Here is a 23,747-nt window from a genome sequence, read left to right on the forward strand (position 1 = left end):
TTCCAGCTGCCCTGGATTAGCTGGGACAGTGCCACATTTGGACTGTATGTCCCATCAATGCTGTGTCCAGGGCCATGTCCAGGGCTCACAGTCTCAATGGTATTTGAAATATTGCACAATCACAGAAAGACTTCGTTCTCATGGGCATAATTAAGCTCATATCCGTGCAAAGGGCCGTGTCTGCCTGCTTGGGATGTACAGGGGTTCTGTGCATCTGTGTGCAGGCAGTCCCACGCTAGTCCCAATTTGACAGCCATGTAGTTGCTGGTATGTGTCCCTGAATGCACACTGTGTCCCTGAATGCACACTGTGTTCGGGGACATGCACATACACATCTGTCAAATTAGGATCAGCATCTGCATGGCTGTCAAATTGAGATCAGCAGCTGTGTCTGTGCAACTGTGCATCCCAATAGACATGAACGGGACTGCTTCCACATGGATGCATGGAATACCTTACATCCTGTGTGGGCAAACCCAGACCTTGGCATTGATATGCCCTTAAGCACTCCTGTGTGAACAAGGCCTTACTTAAGAAAGCATTAACTGTGGAGATCAGGGCCACGAGGGTGATCCCCTCATATTTATAGGTCTGGGTGGCACCAACCTGTTAAGTAAGTGTGATTTGGGTGCATCCTCCCAGAAAGTGGGTGGATGAAATGCAGACCAAGAGCAGAGTAAACAGTGCCCTGGGTATGGTTATTGCACAAATTGAGCTTACATAGCTCCAGAAAATAGAGGTTGGGCTCACAGTACTCCAGGTCAGAGTGGCTGGGCTCACAGTACTCCAGGACAGAGCGGCTGGGGTCACAGTACTCCAAGGCAGAGCGGCTGGGCTCACAGTACTCCAGGACAGAGTGGCTGGGCTCACAGTACTCCAGGACAGAGTGGCTGGGCTCACAGTACTCCAGGTCAGAGTGGCTGGGCTCACAGTACTCCAGGACAGAGCGGCTGGGTTCACAGTACTCCAGGGCAGAGCGGCTGGGCTCACAGTACTCCAGGACAGAGCGGCTGGCTCACAGTACTCCAGGGCAGAGTTGCTGGGCTCACAGTACTCCAGGACAGAGTGGCTGGGCTCACAGTACTCCAGGACAGAGCGGCTGGGGTCACAGTACTCCAAGGCAGAGCGGCTGGGCTCACAGTACTCTAGGACAGAGTGGCTGGGCTCACAGTACTCCAGGACAGAGTGGCTGGGCTCACAGTACTCCAGGACAGAGTGGCTGGGCTCGCAGTACTCCAGGTCAGAGTGGCTGGGCTCACAGTACTCCAGGACAGAGCGGCTGGGTTCACAGTACTCCAGGGCAGAGCGGCTGGGCTCACAGTACTCCAGGACAGAGCGGCTGGGCTCACAGTACTCCAGGGCAGAGTGGCTGGGCCCACAGTACTCCAGGACAAAGCGACTGGGCTCACAGTACTCCAGGACAGAGAGGCTGGGCTCACAGTACTCCAGGACAGAGCGGCTGGGCTCACAGTACTCCAGGACAGAGCGGCTGGGCTCACAGTACTCCAGGACAGAGCGGCTGGGTTCACAGTACTCCAGGACAGAGTGGCTGGGCTCACAGTACTCCAGGACAGAGCGGCTGGGTTCACAGTACTCCAGGACAGAGCGGCTGGGCTCACAGTACTCCAGGACAGAGCGGCTGGGTTCACAGTACTCCAGGGCAGAGCGGCTGGGCTCACAGTACTCCAGGACAGAGCGGCTGGGCTCACAGTACTCCAAGACAGAGCGGCAGGGCTCACAGTACTCCAGGACAGAGCGGCTGGGCTCACAGTACTCCAGGGCAGAATGACTGGGCTCACAGTACTCCAGGACAGAATGACTGGGCTCATAATACTCCAAGACAGAGCTTAAGGAGGCAATCATAGACTGGGGACACATTGCACGAGGCTGCTAGAAATCACTACTTTAACAGAGTAATAGGAAAACACAGATTAGTGTCTGCAGGGGCCCCCAGGGCTGTACAAAAAGTGCCAAAGGGCTGCAGGTTGGACACCAGGGTTCAACACCTTTATCTACCCCCTCCCCCTAGTGAGAAAAGTATAGTTTTGGGTCCTGCCTGCATACAAGAAGGACTGCAGGTAAATCTATATTGTTCTCTGCCTACCAGAGAGCAGGATCTGTTAGTAAGGTCTGCTCATTGTGCTTGGGTGCAACTCGTTCTGTCTGAGTGTTTCACACTGGTCCAATAGGGGAGTCCCAGAGGGAGGGGGCGGCTTCCTCCTCCTCCTCTGTAGAGGTACCATGCGGCCTCGGGGGGGAGGGGGGGTCGTCCTGAGGGCCTGGAGAGTGGCAGAGAGGAACTGAACCCAGAGGTCCAAAGGAGCTGACTGAGAGGGGAGACACTGGAGTATCTGGCTCTGCAATACAATGAGTACAGAATATCGTGTCAAGGGGTCTGACCTGAGGGGGGCCACCCCTCCTCCTAGGATAGTCAGTGGACGGGTTGAAAGTGGACACTAGAGTGAGAGTCCTGAAGATAAAAAATATTCACTAAGTCACTTGCTAGAAAGTGAAGAGCAAAGAAACTTAACCCTTTCCATACTCGTGGCCATATGGATCAAGCAGTGCAGCTGTTTCCAATCAATCTATGAGGCGAAGAGGTAGATTTCCTCAGCGGATGTATATAGTTCAAGCTGGAGTATCCCACTATTCCCTTCTCCCATCCAAGTTCCACAATAAAAACAAAAAACAAACCAATACCCCTAGACTGTTTATTGTGTGACGAGCCAACAGGAGCAAGGAGGATCTGTGAACTAAATCTCAAAGCAGGGGCATAACTACAGGGGTAGCAGGGGTTGAAATTGCACCAGGGGGTCTGTGCGGCTCCCCTGTACACCTGGATAGGAAGGGCGAGGGGAGGCAGCATGTGGAGAAATCACTGTACTCCTTTTTCCTCCTGTAGCTGCAAGATGAAAATGGAGGAGATTGGTTCCTCTGTATGCTGCCCCCGCCACTCCTCCTATCCAGTTCACTTGTGTTCTGCTCTCTCTGGGCCCCTGTGTGCTCCCCTGGTTCCCCTCCCCCCCCCACACTGTGCTCCCTTCCCTCTCCTGCCAGCTGCTGCAGGGAATGTGTCCCAATAGAGAACCAGGAAGGGGTCGGCAAATATGTAATTTACCAGCTCCTTCCTTTTCTGAGTGGACAGAGTCATAGTCAGTGACATTGTTAAAAAAATAAATAAATAAATAAAATGATAAAAAATAAAATTAAAATACCAAAAAATAAAAACTACTGACACCAGTGGGGGAACTTCCAGTATCACAAAGGTCACACTTGTGACCTTATTCCACCACCGTGGGGTGGGCCCAAGATTGTAGGAAGGGGGCCCACTTCAAAACTTGTGAAAGGGTCCCGCTGCGGGACCGTAATAAAGGGCCCCGCGATGAGATTAAAGGGCTCCAGGATCAGTGGGAAGAGCCCCAGGCTGCCAGGGGTCCGGGGTTTCTTGCACCGGGGCCCTGAAGGTTCTAGTTACGTCTCTGTCACAAAGTATTCGTGTGCAGGTAACTAGGGGAGCCCATCAAGTCATCATCCAGCAGGCCCTTCGGGGACAGTAGCAAAGGTCACACTTGCGACCAGGCCCTGGCATTCCACCACCCTGGGGTGGCCCCAAGATTGTGCCCATCAAGTCATCATCCAGCAGGCCCTTCGGGGACAGTAGCTACATGTAGTAAAGGCAGGGCCGGTGCTAGACTGTTTTACGCCCTAGGCAAGATCAGCTACTTGCGCCCCCCTCCCCCCAAAAAAAAAATTAATAAAAAGGGAAGGGGTTAAAAACTGCTCTATGTCATATCCAGTGACCCTGATCTGATGGTTCCTCCATGTAATGCTGTCATACCCAGTGATCCCAATGTTCCTCTATGTCACATCAGGGGTCCCTGATGTTCCTCCATGTCATACTCGGAGACCCTAATGTTTTTCCATGTCACACCTGGGGACCCTGATGTTCCTCCATGTCACACCTGGGGACCTCAATCCCCCATGGCACACCCAGGGTTTCCAATTCCTCATGGCACACCTGGTGACCCCAAACCCCTGTTACACTTGTGACCCCTCTCCCCCATGTCACACCTGGTGACTCAGATTCCTCATGGCATACCTGGTGACCGCAATTCTCTTTTACACCAGGGATACTCCATGTCACACGCAGGGACCCTGATTCCCTGTTCTGGGGACACTTCCTGGGCAGTATGAAGAGAGTGGCCCGCACTCTGCTCTCCTTCACCACAATCCTGCTAAATTCCTTCTCCCAGGACGCTCCTCTCCTGGACCACAGTGCTCACCACAGCTCCAACTGGCTCCTGGTGGAGGGAGAAGCAGCAGTCAGAGAGCTCCGCATGTCCTTCATCACCAACATCCTCAGACCATTCCGTTGCCTCGTCGCTTCTGCTCCAGTAAAGGTGCCACCCTCCAGTGCCGAGCTCCGGCTCAGGTTCAGCTCCCCTCCACCCAGGAGGATGAACGGCTGCCCACCAGCTCAGATTAGAGAGTCACTTTCCGCCCAGGGATTAGGCCGCTCAGCTCCAGACGAAGAGGATAATTATGCAGCTAGCACTCCGGTGGGATCCTTTCCTGCCCCTTGGGGCTCCCCCAACAATGGTGGAAAGCCAGGGCCTGGTAGTTCTGCCACTGTCCCAGACACCTGGCATCTTCCTCTGTCCCTTCTTCCTCCCCCACTGACGCCCCTTTCCTCAGCTCACAAGGATCATTCATGATGAAGCGTGAGTGCTGACTCGTGGCTGCGCCCCTAGGTGGGAATGCACCCTAGGCGGCTGCCTAGTTTGCCCGGTGGAAGCACCGGCCCTGAGTAAAGGTGATCCTGTTGCAGGTGCCTGGTGTAGCCCAGAAAAACCCACCATAGTAGGCCTCTCATGTGACCCTTGCTTTACGCCCAACTAGGAGGGAAACATGGAGGACATGACTTCCACCACATAATGCTACCCCCCCCATCCCCTCCCAACCCTGCCTACAAGCAGACCAAATTTACTCGTCACCTCTGTTTTCATCAGGGTGCTACACAGTGCTAAAATCTTCCACATTCATACCACAGATCGGACTCCAGAGGTGTCTTCCGGCAGATCGGTGATTACAAAAAAGTGGCCCTCGCGTCTCTTTTTTTTATAATGTTTACACGAAAAGCCGGTAAATCCGCAATTAAAATAACTAATGAGGGAGGAAGGAAATCTTTAGGATGCAAGAAAGATTTCTGCGAAAATGTTAATTTCTGTCAAATAGGGGAATGTGTGCGCAGATGCCGGCTGACAATGTCTGTGATTTCCAAGCGCTTTGAATGCCAAGCTAACTTGTTTACCCTTTCACCGATTGCCAAGTTTACTGTCAATTTGCACACAATTTCCATTCCGCTATTTATTCCGGGGCCCCCTTTTGATGGATCCATCGCACAGACTTATCTCTTTGCATGTAGACAAACTAATTAATATTTTCCCCGCAGGCAAATATTTTTCTTAGATGTAAAAGTGGGTTAGATTCGCTCTGTGCTTCCGCGCGCTTTGTTCTGTCAGTCATCCCTCTGTTATTTTTCCATTTTACGGATGTGTTCTCCACTCGCGTGTCACTTTTCATGTTCTACATCACACCAACATATAGATTTGCATTAAACACAGAGCAGCTACATTCCGATAGGAGAGGGGGGGAACACGCATCCTGGAACGGAGAAGACAAAACGCTGCGGGTTTCTCCATCTCTGATAGCTCACGCGGTGTCGGGAAAAATTTAGCGTTCGCGACATTTACTGAAAGTCACCCAGTAAAAGATGCAATGAAGCAGGCCCAGACTGGGACAAAATAATAGACTGAACAGCCTATCGGATAATCGGATCGGATTTTGATAGAACATGTGGCCTGGCGGCCCACCAGGTAAATGCCCAGTGTGCCCTATGGCCAGTCCAGGCCTGCTTAGGTTTTACTGCAATAATAACCTTTTTCTTCATTTGGAGACCTCCGGTCCTGCAGAAAAAAGATTTATTGGTGAATAAAACTGACGAATAACTACAGTGTCTTGAAAAAGTATTCACACCCCCTTGAAATTTCCCACGTTTTGTTATGTTACAACCAAAAACATAAATTAATTTTTTGGGGGTTTTATGTGATAGACCGACACAAAGTGACACATAATTGTGAAGTGGAAGGAAAATGATAAATTATACAAATAAATCTGATAAAAGTGTGGCTGCATTTGTATTCACCCTCCGGAGTCAATACTTTGTAGAACCGCCTTTCCCTGCAATTACAGCTTCAAGTCTTTTTGGGGATGTCTCTACCAGCTTTGGACATCTAGAGAGAACATTTCTGCCCATTCTTCTTTGCAGAATATCTCATCTCTGTCAGATTGGATGGAGAGCGTCTGTGATCAGCAATTTTCAAATCTTGCCACAGATTCTCAATGTGATTTAGGTCTGGACTGTGACTGGGCCATTCTAACACATGAATATGCTTTGATGTAAACCATTCCATTGTAGCTCTGGCTGGATGTTTCGGGTCGTTGTCCTGCTGGAAGGTGAACCTCCGCCCCAGTCTCAAGTCTTTTGCAGACTCTAACAGGTTTTCTTCTAAGATTGTCCTGTATTTGGCTCCATCCATCTTCCCATCAACTCTGACCAGCTTCCCTGTCCCTGCTGAAGAAAAGCTTCCCCACACCATGATGCTGTCACCACCATGTTTCACAGTGGGGATAGTGTGTTCAGGGTGATGTGCAGTGTTAGTTTTCCCCCACACATAGCGATTTGCTTTTAGGTCAAAAAGTAGAATTTTGGTCCCATCTGAGCAGAGCTCCTTCTTCCACATGTTTGCTGTGTCCCCCACATGGCTTCTCCCAAACTGCAAACAGGACTTCTTATGGCTTTCTTCCACCAATGGCTTTCTTCTTCTCACTCTTCCATAAAGGGCAGATTTGTGGAGCGCACGACTAATAGTTGTCCTGTGGACAGATTCTCCCACCTGAGCTGTGGATCTCTGCAGCTCCTCCAGAGTTCCCATGGGCCTCTTGGCTGCGTCTCTGATGAATGCTCTCCTTGCCCGGCCGGTCAGTTTAGGTGGACGGCCATGTCTAGGTAGGGGCCCGGCTGGTCAGTTTAGGTGGACGGCCATGTCTTGGTTGGGTTGCAGTTGTGCCATACTCTTTCCATTTTCCCATGATGGATTGAACAGCGCTCCGTGAGATGGTCAAAGCTTGGGAGATTTTTTGATAACCTAACCCTGCTTTACACTTCTCCACAACTTTATCCCTGACCTGTCTGGTGTGTTCCCTGGCCTTCATGATGCTGTTTGTTCACTAAGGTTCTCTAACAAACCTCTGAGGGCTTCACAGGACAGCTGTATTTATACTGAGATTACATTACACACAGGTGGACTCTATTTACTAATTAGGTGACTTCTGAAGGCAATTGGTTCCTCTAGATCAGGGATCCTCAAACTACGGCCCTCGAGCTGTTGTGGAACTACACATCCCATGAGGCATTGTAAATCTCTGACATTCACAGACATGACTAGGCTTGATGGGAATTGTAGTTCCTGAACAGCTGGAGGGCCAAAGTTTGAAGACCCCTGCTCTAGATTTTAGTTAGGGGTATCAGAGTAAAGTGGGGTGAATACAAATGCCCCTCCCCCACACTTTTCACAGATTTATTTGTACCATTTATCATTTTCCTTCCTCTTCACAATTATGTGCCACTTTGTGTCAGTCTATCACAGTGATGGCGAACCTTGGCACCCCACATTTTTAGAACTACATTTCGCATGATGCTCATTCAAACTACAGTGTAGTTGAAGATCATGGGAAATGCAGTTCAAAAACATCTGGGGTGCCAAGGTTCGCCATCACTGGTCTATCACATAAAATCCTACTAAAAAAACATTTACGTTTTTGGTTGTAACATGACAAAATGTGGGAAATTTCAAGGGGTGTGAATACTTTTTCAAGGCCCTGTATCTTCTAAGCATAGTGCACACTGTCAAAAAAAATCAGACGACCGATCGTTAGATTTCCCAGGAAAGTGCATATCACGATGTAGTCAGAATGGTAGTGACATGTACGAAAATGCTCAGCCGACAAAGGCAAACACAGCTATGTACTGGCGTAGTAGAAGAGGAAGTGTAGCGCTGTTCTATGTTTTTGAGCATGAGCATTTTTTGAGCATGAGCATTTTTTTCTATTTAATTATTTCTATGCAAGAACTGTACACAATACACCAAAAAGTCTTCACTCGCGATAAAAACCTTTCTAGTTTGCACCTTCAGTTTTTGTCGTCCAAAAAGCCTGAATCAGCTGTAGAAAGCACTAAACTAGCGATCAGATAATCGGCTGATTGTTCAACGAATCAACGTACAAAGTTTACAGATGGACTTTATGTTTTGAGTAATACATTTTAGGAATTAACCTCCCTGGCGGTATGATTCTTTCGGATTTTAGGTGCTGAAAGCGGTACCATTATTTTGCATGTAATTCTTAAGAATGAGCAGCCCAAACCAACTATTTATATATGATATTTTTTTCTGTGCGTTCTTCTTTATAACATCTCCGGTATGATAAATTTTGAAACACAAAATCATAAATTATAATATAATAAAAAACTATATAAAAAAAATAAATAAAAAAAAACTATAAATAATTTAAAGTATGTATGTTTGTATGTATGTATACATACAGTATATATATATATATATACAGGGCTTTTTTTCTCAGAGAATAGGTGCAGGAACTCCCCCTTCTAAGTTACTTTGTGTCTCCGCCCCTTACTCACCTCTGAGCACTAGCCCTTGGTTCCACCCCTTCCAACCTCCGAGCACTGACCCTTGAATCCACCCCCTACCCAGCTTCCAGTACAGTCCCTTTTAGAGAATATAGAGACAAGTATAATTTTGTAGTGGAATGTATGGAATTTGGTTATGATAACAAGAAAAGCAATAAAATAGATCCCCCACAGCCAGCAGTAATATACTCCCCCCAGCAGCAGCAATAGATCTCCCAGCAGCCAACATCAATAGACTCTCTAGCAGCCAGCAACAGTAGACCCCTCCCTAAACAGTAGATCCCTTCCAGCAACAATTAACCCCCAGTATCAAAAGATCCTCAACCAGCAACAACAGATTGCCGTGCAAAAATAGATCCCCTCCAGCATCAATAGATCCCCCAGCAGCCAGCATCAGTAGACCCTCCAGCACCCCTTGCCATGGCATACATTCAGTGCTGGAGGTGCCGGAACTGCGTTCCCCCGCGTTCCCGCTGAAAAAAAGCCCTGTATATATATATATATATATATATATATATATATGTGTGTGTGTGTATACATATATAATATATATACGTATATATATATACACACACACACACACACATATGTATGTATATATATATATATATATATATAAAAAGTACAGCCGGGGCACACAGAGAATCGGGAGGAAGCTCCGCCACCGCACACCGCCAGGATACATCGCTGGATCCCGGTGACAAGGTAAGTAACCCCTCTACCAGGATCCAGCGATCTTCCTAGCGGTACCCCCGAGTGTGGCTCGGGGTTACCGCTTTTGGCACTGAGATTTAAGCCCCGAGCCACACTCGGGAATACCGCTAGGAAGGTTAAAAAAAATCGACATATTCCCACGCTGCCTCAAAATCCGCTATGACACAAAAAAGTTGCTAACACCCCCGCCCAACCACCAACTTAAAAATAAGAAAATAAAAAGCTGAAATAATTGGTGCAGCGCTTTTATTACCCTAAAAGAAAAAAACTTGTGCATAAAAAGTGACAAGAAATTAAAATAAATAAATAAATAAATAAAAAATATATATATATATATATATATATATATACACTCACCAGCCACTTTTTTAGGTACACCTTGCTAGTAGCGGGTTGGACCACCTTTTTCATTCTTGGTGGCATAGATCCAACAAGTTGCGGGAAACTTTCCTCAGAGATTTTCCTCCATAGTGACATGATAGCATCACGCAGTTGCTGCAGATTTGTCGGCTGCACATCCATGATGCCAATCTCCCGTTCCACCACATCCCAAAGGTGCTCTATTGGATGAGATGTGGTGAGTGTGGAGGCCATTGGAGTACAGTGACCTCATTGTCATGGTGAGGAAACCAGTGGTGAGATGATTGGAGCTTTGTGACATGGTGCATTATCCTGCTGGGAGGAGCCATCAGAAGATGGGGACATTGTAGTCATACAATGGTCAGCAACAATACTCAGGTAGGATGTGGGGTTTATACCACTAAATGGGCCCAAAGTGTGCCAAGATCCACCAGCATGAACCATTACCCCCCCTCCTCCCCCACACAATTACACCACCACCAGCCTGAACCGTTAACCCCCCCTCCTACTCCCCCACACCATTACACCACCACCAGCCTGAACCGTTACCCCCCCCCTCCTCCCCCACACCATTACACCACCACCAGCCTGAACTATTACCCCCCCCTCCTCCCCCACACCATTACACCACCACCAGCCTGAACTATTACCCCCTCCCCCCACACCATTACACCACCACCAGCCTGAACCGTTACCAGACCAGCCAGTCTGCCACCAACAACTTGGCCACGTTCAAAGTCACTTAAATCCCCTTTCTTCCCCATTCTGACACTTGGTTTGAACTTCAGCAAGTCATCCTCACCACGTCTAGATGCCTAAATGCATTGAGTTGCTGGCATGTGATTGGCTGATTAGCAATTTGTGTTACCAAGCAATTGAACAGGTGTACCTAATAAAGTGGCCGGTGAGTGTATGTATATATATATATCTATGTACAGGGCTTTTTTTCAGTGGGAACGCGGGGGAACGCAGTTCCGGTACCTCTAGCACTGAATGCATGAAATGGCAAGGGGTGTTGAGGTGTGCCGGAGAATCTATTGTTGCTGGGATTAATTTGTTGCTGGGAGGGATCTACTATTGAGGGAGGGGTCTACTGTTAGCTGCTGGAGGGTCTATTGAAGCTGGCTGCTAGGAGATCTATTGTTGCTGGAGGGGTCTATTAATGCTCTGATGGATCCATTGTTGCTTGGGGGGTACTTTGTTGTGGGGGGTCCTTTGTTGCTGGGGGAAACTATTGTTGAAAGGGGGGTGTATTGTTCTGGATGCAGTGGATATATTTCAATAACAAATTCCATAAAATTATACAAAATTATAATTGGTGGAACTGGGAGGTGGATAGAGGGAGGAATCAAAGGATGGTGCTCAGAGGTGGGTAGGGGCGGAGACAAGGGGTGACTTGAAAGGGGAGTTCCTGAACCTTTTCTATGAGAAAAAAAGCACTGTCTATGTATATGTATATATGTATATATCTTGACGTAATTCCGGTCCTAGTAGCAACGTAATACGTCACTTCCGGGAGGTGGAGCTCAAGTGGAAGTTGCGGTGGAACGCACGCCGCTATTCATAGCCAGGACTACGTGATTGGTATGCTCTGACTGCTGCACTTGTAACCGAAATCTTGCGATGCTATATTTGATGAGCCCTTGATTTCTACCGATACTGTGAGTGTACATCTGGATGTTATTTATACAATAAAGTGTTTTTGAAAGTTTTACACTATTTTGGGCTTTCTTATCTGTCTGCCCATATCAAGTAGAGAGCGTACACAGGGGGTCCTTATCTACATTACCAGTCCCTATCTGCAGTACCAATACTAAGTAGAGATGCACGATTCTGGCCAAAATGAGAATCACAATTTTTTAGCTTGGAATAAAGATCACGATTCTCTCACGATTCTCTGTATAACAAAAAAAAATTGGGATAACTTTACTGTTACGTTTTTTTTTTTATTCATTAAAGTCTATTAATTGCGTTTGAAAGACTGCTGCGCAAATACAGTGTGACATAAAATATTACAACAATCGCCATTTTATTTTGTAGGGTCTCTGCTAAAAAAATATATAAAATGTTTGGGGGTTCTAAGTACTTTTCTAGCAAAAAAAAATGATTTTAACTTGCAAGCAACAAGTGTCAGAAAAAGATCCAGTCTTTAAGAGGTTAAACTTCCTTTCTCCCTGGCAGAGGGAAGGAAAAGATACAATGTAATCATTTTGTTTATAGTTACTGGGAGACTAATGCTGATAGGCGGGAGGCTTTTTTTTTTCCACAGCTGTTCTCTCTGCTTCCTTAGCTATGCAGCTATGCAAAGAATCGAACATATGTCAGGTTTAGATCGTCAGGGGGGGTGAATCGAGATCGCGATTTTCATACGATTAATCGTGAAGCTCTAATACCAAGCCCTTGTGGCTCCTATGCTGTATAGCCTAGGGGTCCATGTTTGTCGGTAAGTGGATTCAGGATTGGGGGAGGAGTGACACACGGGATTCACGAAAAGTCACTTGGATGTTCCCATTTTTTTGAGCACCAATCACAAGGAGTCGCTGGAGGATCATTGGACACTTATATGTTCATCTTACCTAATATTGGACACTTAGAGTCATTCATGCTGAATTTATTTATTAATGGACACTTTTTAATTGTGTGATAATTCACCGTCACCAATTCAACATTTTTTTCTGCAGTGAAGTATATATTTATTTTTCAGCACTGGGATTATATTATTATTATTAATCACAAGTCCCTTAACCGCTTGCCGACCGCTCACATTGCTGCTACTGCGGCAGTGCGGCTCTCCTGGGTCCAGCGACGCAGACCTACGTCGCTGGATTCCTCCCCCTCTCGGCGTTGCGCGTGCGCGCCGCCGGAGGCTCGCTCCCGCTGTATTCAGACACAGCGAGAGTCAGGCCAGGGGAGGAGAAGTGGTGATCCCCGCCGCTCTTCCCCGATCGTCGGGGATCGAGTGAGAAAATCCGCCCGCTTGTGTAAACAAACAAAAAAATTGGGATAGAAAAAAGATGGGGCTTTGCGGGCCAGTGGGAGTAGAAGGATCAGAAACAAAACCAATTATAAAACCAAAAATACCTTTTATTGATATACAGAGTAAAATCGAGCATGGGCTACCATGCATATATAATGACAACAGACTGACATACAATAATAAAATCAAACGTTTAATGTCACTGGTGATATAGAAACATATCCCAAAAAGGGATTATTGCCAAAACAAAGCCTGTATAGGATGGAAGATGGGTCTCGAGCTGGATTCGGTCACGGTAGGTCCCCAGCAAGCCGACGCGTTTTCGCTCAAGGCTTCCTCAGGGCCTGAGAGACCATAACAGACCGATGTTTCTATAAGTAACATAAAAGTATAACCAAATAAATGCAAGTCAGTTACAGATTTCATAGTACATCATACATAATGCTATTCAATTGTTTTTATTACACTTGGTTCTAGTTTTGTACTGACCCTTCTTGGCAGTGACTTGTGCTAGGCGACAGGGTTGTAGCGATACAGAGGCTGTCCGGAAGATATTGCTTCCGTATTCACAATACAATACATGGCTCAGGTACATAGAGAGGGCCTCATCATTGAAAATATTTCGTTCCCATCCACCCAGGTGCAGGTTGGCGTAGGCCGGGGCACAACACGTGCCCATGACCACGCCCTGCACCTGGATGAAATGGGAACCATCAAATGTAAACACGTTATTTTTCAAAATGTGTGCCAACCCATCCAGGATAAATTGGTTGTAAGATTTTGCCTGGGGGCCCCGTTCATCTAGGAACCTTTTAATAGTCTGTAAACCGAGTGCATGTGGAATCGAGGAATATAGGGCCTCGATATCCAGCGCAATCATGATACATCCAGGGGGCATTACCTGATCATATAACACCCTAAGTAGATCTGGTGTGTCCTGGATAAAGGAAGGCAGACTAGTTACGTGGGGTCTCAGATACTGATCAATTACTTTGCTCAATGGTTCCGTATAGGACCCGATTCCCGATATGATTGGGCGTCCCGGGGGATTTTGTGGATTCTTATGCGTTTTTGGCAATGTGTAAAATGTGGGTACACGGGGTGAATCAATTTTTATGGATTCGTATGTGTCCTTGTTGATTATGCCATTACTGTATGCTTCATAGATTAGTACTTTATATTTATTTTGAGCAGACAACATTCTCTCCTCATTGATGGGCTTGTACCACTCTCTATTTTTTAGAATGTCCCAAAACATGTTGCGATATTGTAAGTGATCCATGATTACAATATTGCCCCCCTTATCGGAGGGCTTTATTATAATCTGGGAATTTTTTCTAAGTGACTCAAGAGCTTGTTTGAGGTGCTCGCTTAAATTCTCTTTCGTAGAATTGCAAATTTTTAAACGGTTAATATCTGCTGTGGTCTTATTCACGAAGGCTAGTATGTTAGGGTTGGTCTGTAAAGGAGGAAACCTATTAGATTTTTTCTTGGCCAAAGGGGTCTGGATCATGTCCATTTTTTGCTGTGTTAATACCTGTGTCCCTTCTGCATCTATATAGTCATCCTCTAGCTCAGCTGTTACTTCCTCTGTGTCTGAAATTGTGGGGGGATCGTTTTCGTCCAGAAGTTGGATGAGATCCTTTAATGCTCTAAAATCTTTCACTGAGAAATCTTTCCATAGGTCTGATAGTTCTTTATCTTTTTTAGTTTGTTGTCTTTCTTTATCAAAGATATAGCGGTAGGTTAGCTTTCTAGCAAACAACTGTACATCCTTAACGATGTCAAAGTGTGTTGTATTGCTGTCGGGGCAGAAACTGAGGCCGCGACGCAAAACCTCTAGTTCATCCTGAGTAGGAATATATGAGGACAAATTAATAATAGAGAAGGCCGACTCCACTGTGGATTCTATATTATGTGTCTGTGGGTGTGATGTTTTATCAAGTCATTGTCTTTTCACACTTTTGGGTGTAGCGCCCAAATTCGCATTATTTATCGCTCCTGCATATGATGTTATTAGTGCTTGTTGTGTACCTGTATTAGTGCCATCATGCGTTCCTTGTGTCTTTGTGCGAATTTTCATATTACCTGTTTCCATAAGTGTCGGTTGAAGAAGTAAAGGTGAAATGATAGACGAAGAGTGAGCAGAACCATCACCAAGATTATTGAGTGGATAAGAGACTGTGGTGTCCTCCACCAGTCTTCTCTTAACAACTGTCCCCACTAACCCTCTTTCATTTATTTATTTATTTATATATGATCTGTCTGAATATTCATTATTTATTTATTGGTTAGTCTCATATCACTGAGATATTCTAATCGTAGATGTCCTCCACTGAAAGTGAATAATATATGTCCTCATATCCTTAGATTTACTATATCTAGGGGTGATTGTACATATAAGGACGAATAAACCTGGGAGAGGACATCTACCTTTTGGGGTGCGACTTACCCCAAGAGGCTACAGTGGAGCTATCCCCAGAAGGTTGGTTATGATATCTTGAATATATTAAAATTTCTGTCGGTTGTATCGTAAACACAGATATACACCTATTGGTATTTTGATTCACAGCCCTGCCTCTGATGACACAGTTGGGACTTAATATATCGGATCCAGTGCAAGAAATATGTCTTTGATGTCTATATAGAGAAGGAGATTCCCCTGTTGGTGGGACTTTTTAGGCACTCACGTATACACAAAAATTGTAAAAATATTATAATTTTATTGAAGAAAATTATTACAAAATATAAAAGGCAAGTAGGATAGAATACATCACATGTGCAATAAAGAATGACCACACCAGTTCAGGGTGAAGACTCAGATCCCGACTAGTTTCGGAGTTTACAACAGATACTCCTTCTTCAGGGGGAGAGAGGAAACCCTGTGTGGTGGTCTGTAGATAATTGATCAAAAATAGATCAGTCAACAAACAGCATGTCACAATCATTTTTACATCATATCAATCTGAACAACAGATTCAAAAAGACAAAACAGCGTTATAACTTACATTCTATGCAGTGATGAGAAGCATTATATACTTGCGCACATCATGTTAAAATCAAGTGGTCTGCAAAATCAAGTCGGGATCTGAGTCTTCACCCTGAACTGGTGTGGTCATTCTTTATTGCACATGTGATGTATTCTATCCTACTTGCCTTTTATATTTTGTAATAATTTTCTTCAATAAAATTATAATATTTTTACAATTTTTGTGTATACGTGAGTGCCTAAAAAGTCCCACCAACAGGGGAATCTCCTTCTCTAGATTTAAATTGGGATGTGGCACCATTATTAGTACCCAACACAGGCAACCTTCTTTGATGTCTATATAGACTTTGTATTGTGAATACGGAAGCAATATCTTCCGGACAGCCTCTGTATCGCTACAACCCTGTCGCCTAGCACAAGTCCCTGCCAAGAAGGGTCAGTACAAAACTAGAACCAAGTGTAATAAAAACAATTGAATAGCATTATGTATGATGTACTATGAAATCTGTAACTGACTTGCATTTATTTGGTTATACTTTTATGTTACTTATAGAAACATCGGTCTGTTATGGTCTCTCAGGCCCTGAGGAAGCCTTGAGCGAAACGCGTCGGCTTGCTGGGGACCTACCGTGACCGAATCCAGCTCGAGACCCATCTTCCATCCTATACAGGCTTTGTTTTGGCAATAATCCCTTTTTGGGATATGTTTCTATATCACCAGTGACGTTAAACGTTTGATTTTATTATTGTATGTCAGTCTGTTGTCATTATATATGCATGGTAGCCCATGCTCGATTTTACTCTGTATATCAATAAAAGGTATTTTTGGTTTTATAATTGGTTTTGTTTCTGATCCTTCTACTCCCACTGGCCCGCAAAGCCCCATCTTTTTTCTATCACAATTTTTTTGCTAGTCTCTTACAGGGGTAAGGGCCTATACTGCACAGCATTTTTGTGTATAGATTGTGTAAACAAAGCGGGCGGATCTCCTCTGTGACAGGCAGGGACAGATCACAGGATTCAGCATAGCTCAACCTGCAATCTCTGTCTGTGTCACACAACCCCCTCCCCCCACACACATCAGTAAGCATGAGGCATGCATTTAACCCCTTGATCACCAACAGTGTTAACCCCTTCCCTGCCAGTGTTATTATTACAGTACTAGCATGGATTACTGTAGTAATGTCACTGGTCCTCCCAAAAGTGTCAAAAATGTCAGTTAAGGGTCCGATCTGTCTGCCTCAATGTCACAGTCCCACACGAAAAAAAAAAAAAACGCAGAAATAAATGCGTTAGTAAATGCGATAACTTTTGCACAAACCAATCAAAATACACTTATTGTGATTTTTTTTTTTACCAAAAATATGTAGCAGAAAACAAATTGGCCTAAAATGTTAGAAAATTTTGATTTTGTAAATTTTTTTGGGAATGTTATTTATCAGAATGTGAAAAACATTGTTTTTTTTTTTCAAAACTGTCGCTCTTTTTTTGAAAAACTAAAAATCGCACAGGTGATCAAATACCACCAAAAGAAAGCTCTGTTTGTGGGGAAAAAAAGGACATCAATTTAATTTGGGTACAGTGTTGCACGACCGCGCAATTGTCCATTAATGTAACGCAGTGTCGAATCACAAAATACAGCCTGGACAGGAAGGGGGTAAAATCTTCCGGTCTTAAAGCGGTTAAAAATACACTCATTGAGAATTTTTTTGTCAAAGACATGTAGCTAAATACGTTTTGGCCTAAATATATGACAAAAATTGAATATATTGGATATTTTTTAACTGTCAAAGTAGAAAATGTCAATTTTTTCGCTCTTTTTTTGATAATATCGCAAAAAATGAAAAGCGCAGAGGTGATCAAATACCACCAAAAGAAAGCTCTGTTTGTGGGAAAAAAGGGACATCAATTTCGTTTGGGTACGGCATTGCATGACCGTTAGTTAAAGTCCTGCAGTGCAAAGTTGCAAAAAGGGGCCTGGACGTTAAGCAGGAAAATCCTCCGGTCCTAAAGTGGTAAATTCCCACACTGGGTTGTATATTGCACTCACTCACGAGCAATAAGTAATATAGGATGTCAAATTATGTGCTGACTTTAGCGCTGTGTTTTTTGATTTAACATTTTTTTCACTGAGTGATGAGCAGCAGCGACAGTTTTTTGTTTTGATTAATTGGTGGTTAGCGCGCAGGGTGAACTCTTTATTTAGAGTTAGTATTCTAGTATATATATATATATATATACTGTACCACAATCTGTGCAATCATACATCTCATAGATATTTTAAAAAATAAATTAAAAAATTATATACAGTATCTCACAAAAGTAAGTACACCCCTCACATTTTTGTAAATATTTTATTCTATCTTTTCATGTGACAACACTGAAGAAATGAGACTTTGCTACAATGTAAAGTAGTGAGTGTACAGCTTGTATAACAGTGTAAATTTGCTGTCCCCTCAAAATAACTCAACACACAGCCATTAATGTCTAAACCACTGGCAACAAAAGTCAGTACACCCCTAAGTGACAATGTGTAAATTGGACCCAAAGTGTCAATATTTTGTGTGGCCGCCATTATTTTCCAGCACTGCCTTAACCCTCTTGGGCATGGAGTTCTCCAGAGATTCACAGGTTGTCACTGGAGTCCTCTTCCCCTCCTCCATGATGACATCACAGACCTGGTGGATGTTAGAGACCTTGCGCTCCTCCACCTTCTGTTTGAGGATTCCCCACAGATGCTCAATAGGGTTTAGGTCTGGAGACGCTTGGCCAGTCCATCACTTTTACCCTCAGCTTCTTTAGCAAGGCAGTGGTTGTCTTGGAGGTGTTTGGGGTCGTTATGTTGGAATACTGCCCTGCGGCCCAGTCTCTGGAGGGAGGGGATCATGCTCTGCTTCAGTATGTCACAGTACATGTTGGCATTCATGGTTCCCTCAATGATCTGTAGCTCCCCAGTGCCGGCAGCACTCATGCAGCCCCAGACCATGACACTCCCACCACCATGCCTGACTGTAGGAAGACACACTTGTCTTTGTACTCCTTATCTGGTTGCCCCCACACACGCTTGACACCATTGGAACTTAATAAGTTTATCTTGGTCTCATCAGAGCACAGGAGATGGTTCCAGTAATCCATGTCCTTAGTCTGCTTGTCTTCAGCAAACTGTTTGTGGGCTTTCTTGTGCATCATCTTTAGAAGAGGCTTCCTTCTGGGACGACAGCCATGCAGACCAATTTGATGCAGTGTGCGGCGTATGGTCGGAGCACTGACAGGATGACCCCCCACCCCTTCAACCTCTGCAGCAATGCTGGCAGCACTCATATGTCTATTTCCCAAAGACAACCTCTGGATATGACGCTGAGCACGGCACTCAACTTCTTTGGTCAACCATAGTGAGGTCTGTTCTGAGTGGAACCTGTCCTGTTAAACCGCTGTATGGTCTTGGCCACTGTGCTGCAGTTAAGTTTTTAGGGTCTTGGCAATCTTATTATAGCCTAGGCCATCTTTATGTAGAGCAACAATTCTTTTTTTAGATCCTCAGAAAGTTCTTTGCCATGAGGTGCCATGTTGAACTTCCAGTGACCAGTATGAGAGAGTGAGAGTGATAACACCAAATATAACACACCTGCTCCCCATTCACACCTGAGACCTTGTAACACTAACGAGTCACATCACACCGGGGAGGGAAAATGGCTAATTGGGCTCAATTTGGGCATTTTAACTTAGGGGTGTACTGACTTTTGTTGCCAGCGGTTTAGACAGTAATGGTTGTGTGTTGAGTTATTTTGAGGGGACAGTAAATTTACACTGTTATACAAGCTGTACACTCACTACTTTACATTGTAGCAAAGTGTCATTTCTTCAGTGTTGTCACATGAAAAGTTAGAATAAAATGTTTACAAAAATGTGAGGGTGTACTCACTTTTGTGAGCTACTGTATATATATATTTATATAATGTGTGTGTGTGTGATAAGGTGCTGAGTACAAAGGACAATCCCTAAAACCAGTGAATACATTTGAGAAAGTCTCTGATTGGACACAAAGTGTCAGTTGGGCGGGGCTTCCCAATTGTGACAGGTGCATAGTGGAATATTGAGTAGCCAATGTACAGGTGATATAAGTGCTTTTTTTTAATTCCTTTAATTACACTATTGGTGTTCAAAGTAGGGAAAAAAAAAACCCACATATATATATATATATATATATATATATATATATATAGACACATCGGCTTTTTAAAATTCTACTATGCACTTGTCAGTCGGGAAGCAATCACACATCTACTATGAGTTCCACCTGGCATGGTGATGTCACGGCCCCCAATCAGGGACTTTTTCAAATGTATTAATTGATTTGAGGAATTGTCCTTTGTACTCAACACGTGAACGCAGGGAGCAGCAGCGCGCGGCATCCACCATCTGCTGGGGCTCATATGTGGGAGTCGTGCTCGTTCAGTGTCTGAGAGGGAGAACTTTGCATGTGTAGCGTGACAGTCGAGGCACTTTCATTCCGGGACAAAGCAGTGTCCCAGAATGAAACGCACACTGTGTGATTCCTGAACTGGTTGCGATCCACCTGCCGCCTGGCGTCTAGCAACCAGTGATGTCAGGCACACAGACAGGCAGAGGCCCCAGCATTCACAGCGGAGGAGGGTTTTATCTTCCTCCCCGCACCGAGAAAGTAGCTCCACCCACCTCCTCCTCGTTGCAGGTAAGTCAAGTGGATTTGTCACGTACCTGGGAGGAGACTGAGTTGCCTCTCTTATATCTCCTGCCCAGACCCCACTGAAGGTAAGGCAGAGGGTGTCAAGGGACAGGAGGGACACGAGTGCCTGTAGTTGTTGATGGGTCAGGATAGGCAGCTTGTCCGGATCCTGGAAACTGGAACATGCAGCGATGTATGGAACAGGTGCAGTGGACAGCCAGAGTCAGAGTTGCAGGAAAGCCAGGGTCATGAACAGGCGGTGCAGCAGGGTACCAAATCATAAGCAGAGCCAAAGTCGGGGACGGAGCCGGGTCAGGTTTAGCAGAGAGGCAGAAGCAGAATCCAAAGTCAAGTCCAGAACACGCCAGGTCAGCAACAGGGAAGCATACAGGTATCATCAAGTCAGAGGGTACAGCTGAAGATCAGTCAAAGGAAACAGGACTGAACTTCCTTTAAATAGCCCATCTGGCGCCAAGTGCCGTTGTGCGTGCGCATGCGCACTCGCGGGAACGCCCATTAGCCATTCTTCTGGGAATAGACTGCGCATGTGCATGCGCATGGCCATGCCCCAGACATCTCACAGGGATTTCCTGACAGGATTGTTTATGTTGTCCTCTGCTCTGCTCTTCCATAGTTGCCAACATTTGAAAAAAATTTCCAGGGACACTTTGCAGCACAGCTATCAATTACTTACCACACCCACTTCCCTGAAGCTCCGCCCACTCTGCATAATTACTCTCTGCCTACTTATCAGATTATAGGGTCTACTTCATAAAGAGAGAATTACAGGAAATTGAAAAGGGAATTGAAAACGTAAGGCCAAAGTAGCAGAGTTGGAATAATTCTCCCATTCAGATGCACTACTTCTGCCTAAAGTTTAAGATTCTCATCATAATTCCCTGCAATTCTAAAGTGTCAGCTTGTCGGAAGGTGCTCTGCCTCCCCCTGCTGGCGGATTTCAGAAAGTGCACCATGCTGTCACCCTGCCTCCAGTGACAAGTTAAATTTGCGACAGGCGGGAAGAGTGAGTGGGCACCGAGAGAGAGAGACAACCTGCTGCCAGAACTACAACACCTAGCTGGGGTGAGAGCGACACTGTGTGGAACAAAATTTAAAAATTTTTTTTTTTTTTTTTTTTTTAATGATTTACATTGTCCCTGATTAACAGGGACAATGTAAATTACCCGGGACAGGCTCCTATTTGCCGGGAATGTCCCAGGAAAAACGGGACAGTTGGCAGGTATGCTCTTCTCCGTTCTCCTGCTAAAAAATATTTGAAATAACTACCTGTGCCTGACTTCTCCTCCCCGCCCAGGTCCCGACTGAGGGGATCTGAGGGTGAGAGGGCGTGATCTCCCTCATCACAGGGTGGGGGGGGGGGAGAGGCCTTACTACAAACAGAGAGTGCAACCTCATCTTCCAGAAAGATTCTATAGTCAGCAGGTTCTAAGCACCAAAAAGATCACTTCAGGTAAACATTACTGGGAAATAAAAGCTAGTGAAGATGGGGACTGGTCTGTAGGTGTGACCGATAACAGTGTTCAGAAAAGTGGATTTTCTTCCCAGCTGGGCAAAAATAATAAATCTGGGTGCATAAGGGAGGGGGGGAGAGGGGGGAACACATGCCCACCTCCACACCTTTATGTTCAATGCAGGTTAGGCTGTTTTATGTTGGTGATCTAGTGCCATTTAACCACTTTAGCCCCAGAAGGTTTTACCCCCTAATGACCAGGCCATTTTTTGCAATTCAGCACTGCGTTACTTTAACTGACGATTGCACGGCCGTGCGATGCTGTACCCAAATAAAAAAAAAATCTGTATTTGGAATTTGACGGTCACTTTTACGGACCTTGGACTGAATGGAAAATTGGTAAGTGGACGTTTCAAGTTTATATTTGAGAACCCCTGCCTTATCACATATACATATACATATACATATATATATATATATATATATATATATATATATATATATATATATATATATATATATATATATATATATTGTGACAGGAAGTCAGGTAAATCTGTGGATGTTGTCACAGACGGGAGATACATTTCTGCTTGGTGTAGACAATTCACCAATTACTATAGGGTGTCGGCTGCAGAGGTAGCCAGAAAGGTGTAAGGACGTTGAAAAGACTTAAGCTGTTCAGAATGAGGCAATTAAGGCCTCTATAAGTTATCCAGGGGATGACTGCTGATTGCTGCCTCCTGAAGTGATGTGCGCTGAGGAGAGCAGTCAGCTGAAGACTTCTCATGGTGAGGTCATGGATTGTTTCTGTGTGAAGAGAAAATAAATGGACTATTGAGTGTCTGCTGTAGGATCAGCAATGTCTGCCCAGCAGTAGGTTGGGACAGACTCCCTAGGTAGTTTCCTGTGTGTGTGAAGGTAGACGCCCACAGTGGCCAGGGTTTATTTTATTTTATGTTTGTTTGGAATTATGCTGTTTTTGATGCTTGCACTTGTGTGAAGAAAATTGCAAGAATAAACCATAGACTGTTGTTTTCAACTACTCCTCGGCTATCTCTCTGTGTAACGAACCCCCCCAAGGGGTCATCCACACCCGCCACCGAGCTAATCCCTCACAATATATATATATATATATATATATATATATATATATATATATATACACACACACTGAGTAAAATAAGTATTTGATCCCCAAGCAAAACGTGACTTAGTAGTCGGTGGAGAAACCCTTGTTGGCAATCACAGAGGTCAGACGTTTCTTGTAGTTGGTGACCAGGTTTGTACACATCTCAGGGGGGATTTTGGTCCGCTCTTCTTTACAGATCTTCTCTAAATCCTTAAGGTTTCTTGGCTGGTGCATGGCAACTTAAAGTTTCAGCTTCAGCGTCGTAGTTTGAGGATCCCTGATTTAGAGGTTCATTGGCATAACGGTACATGTGCCTTCTTGAGGAAGAAAAATGCTGACTACGACCCTAAGAACACCATCCCTATAGTCAGGCACGGAGGTGGAAACATGATGCTTTGGGGCCGGCTTTGCCACATTGAGGGGCCAATGGACAGGACCATGTATTGTAAAATCTTGGATGAGAATCTTCTTCCCTCAGAAAACTGAAGATGGGTCATGGATGGGTCTTCCAGCATGACAAAACGTACTGCCAAGACAACAAAGAAGTGACTAAAGAAGAAGCACATTAAGGACATGGATTGGCCTAGCCAGTCTCCAGACCTTAATCCTATAGAAAATGTATGGAGGGAGCT

The sequence above is a fragment of the Pelophylax lessonae genome (genome assembly GCF_965119305.1).
Source record: "Pelophylax lessonae genome assembly, chromosome: 7".
Taxonomy (NCBI): domain Eukaryota; kingdom Metazoa; phylum Chordata; class Amphibia; order Anura; family Ranidae; genus Pelophylax; species Pelophylax lessonae.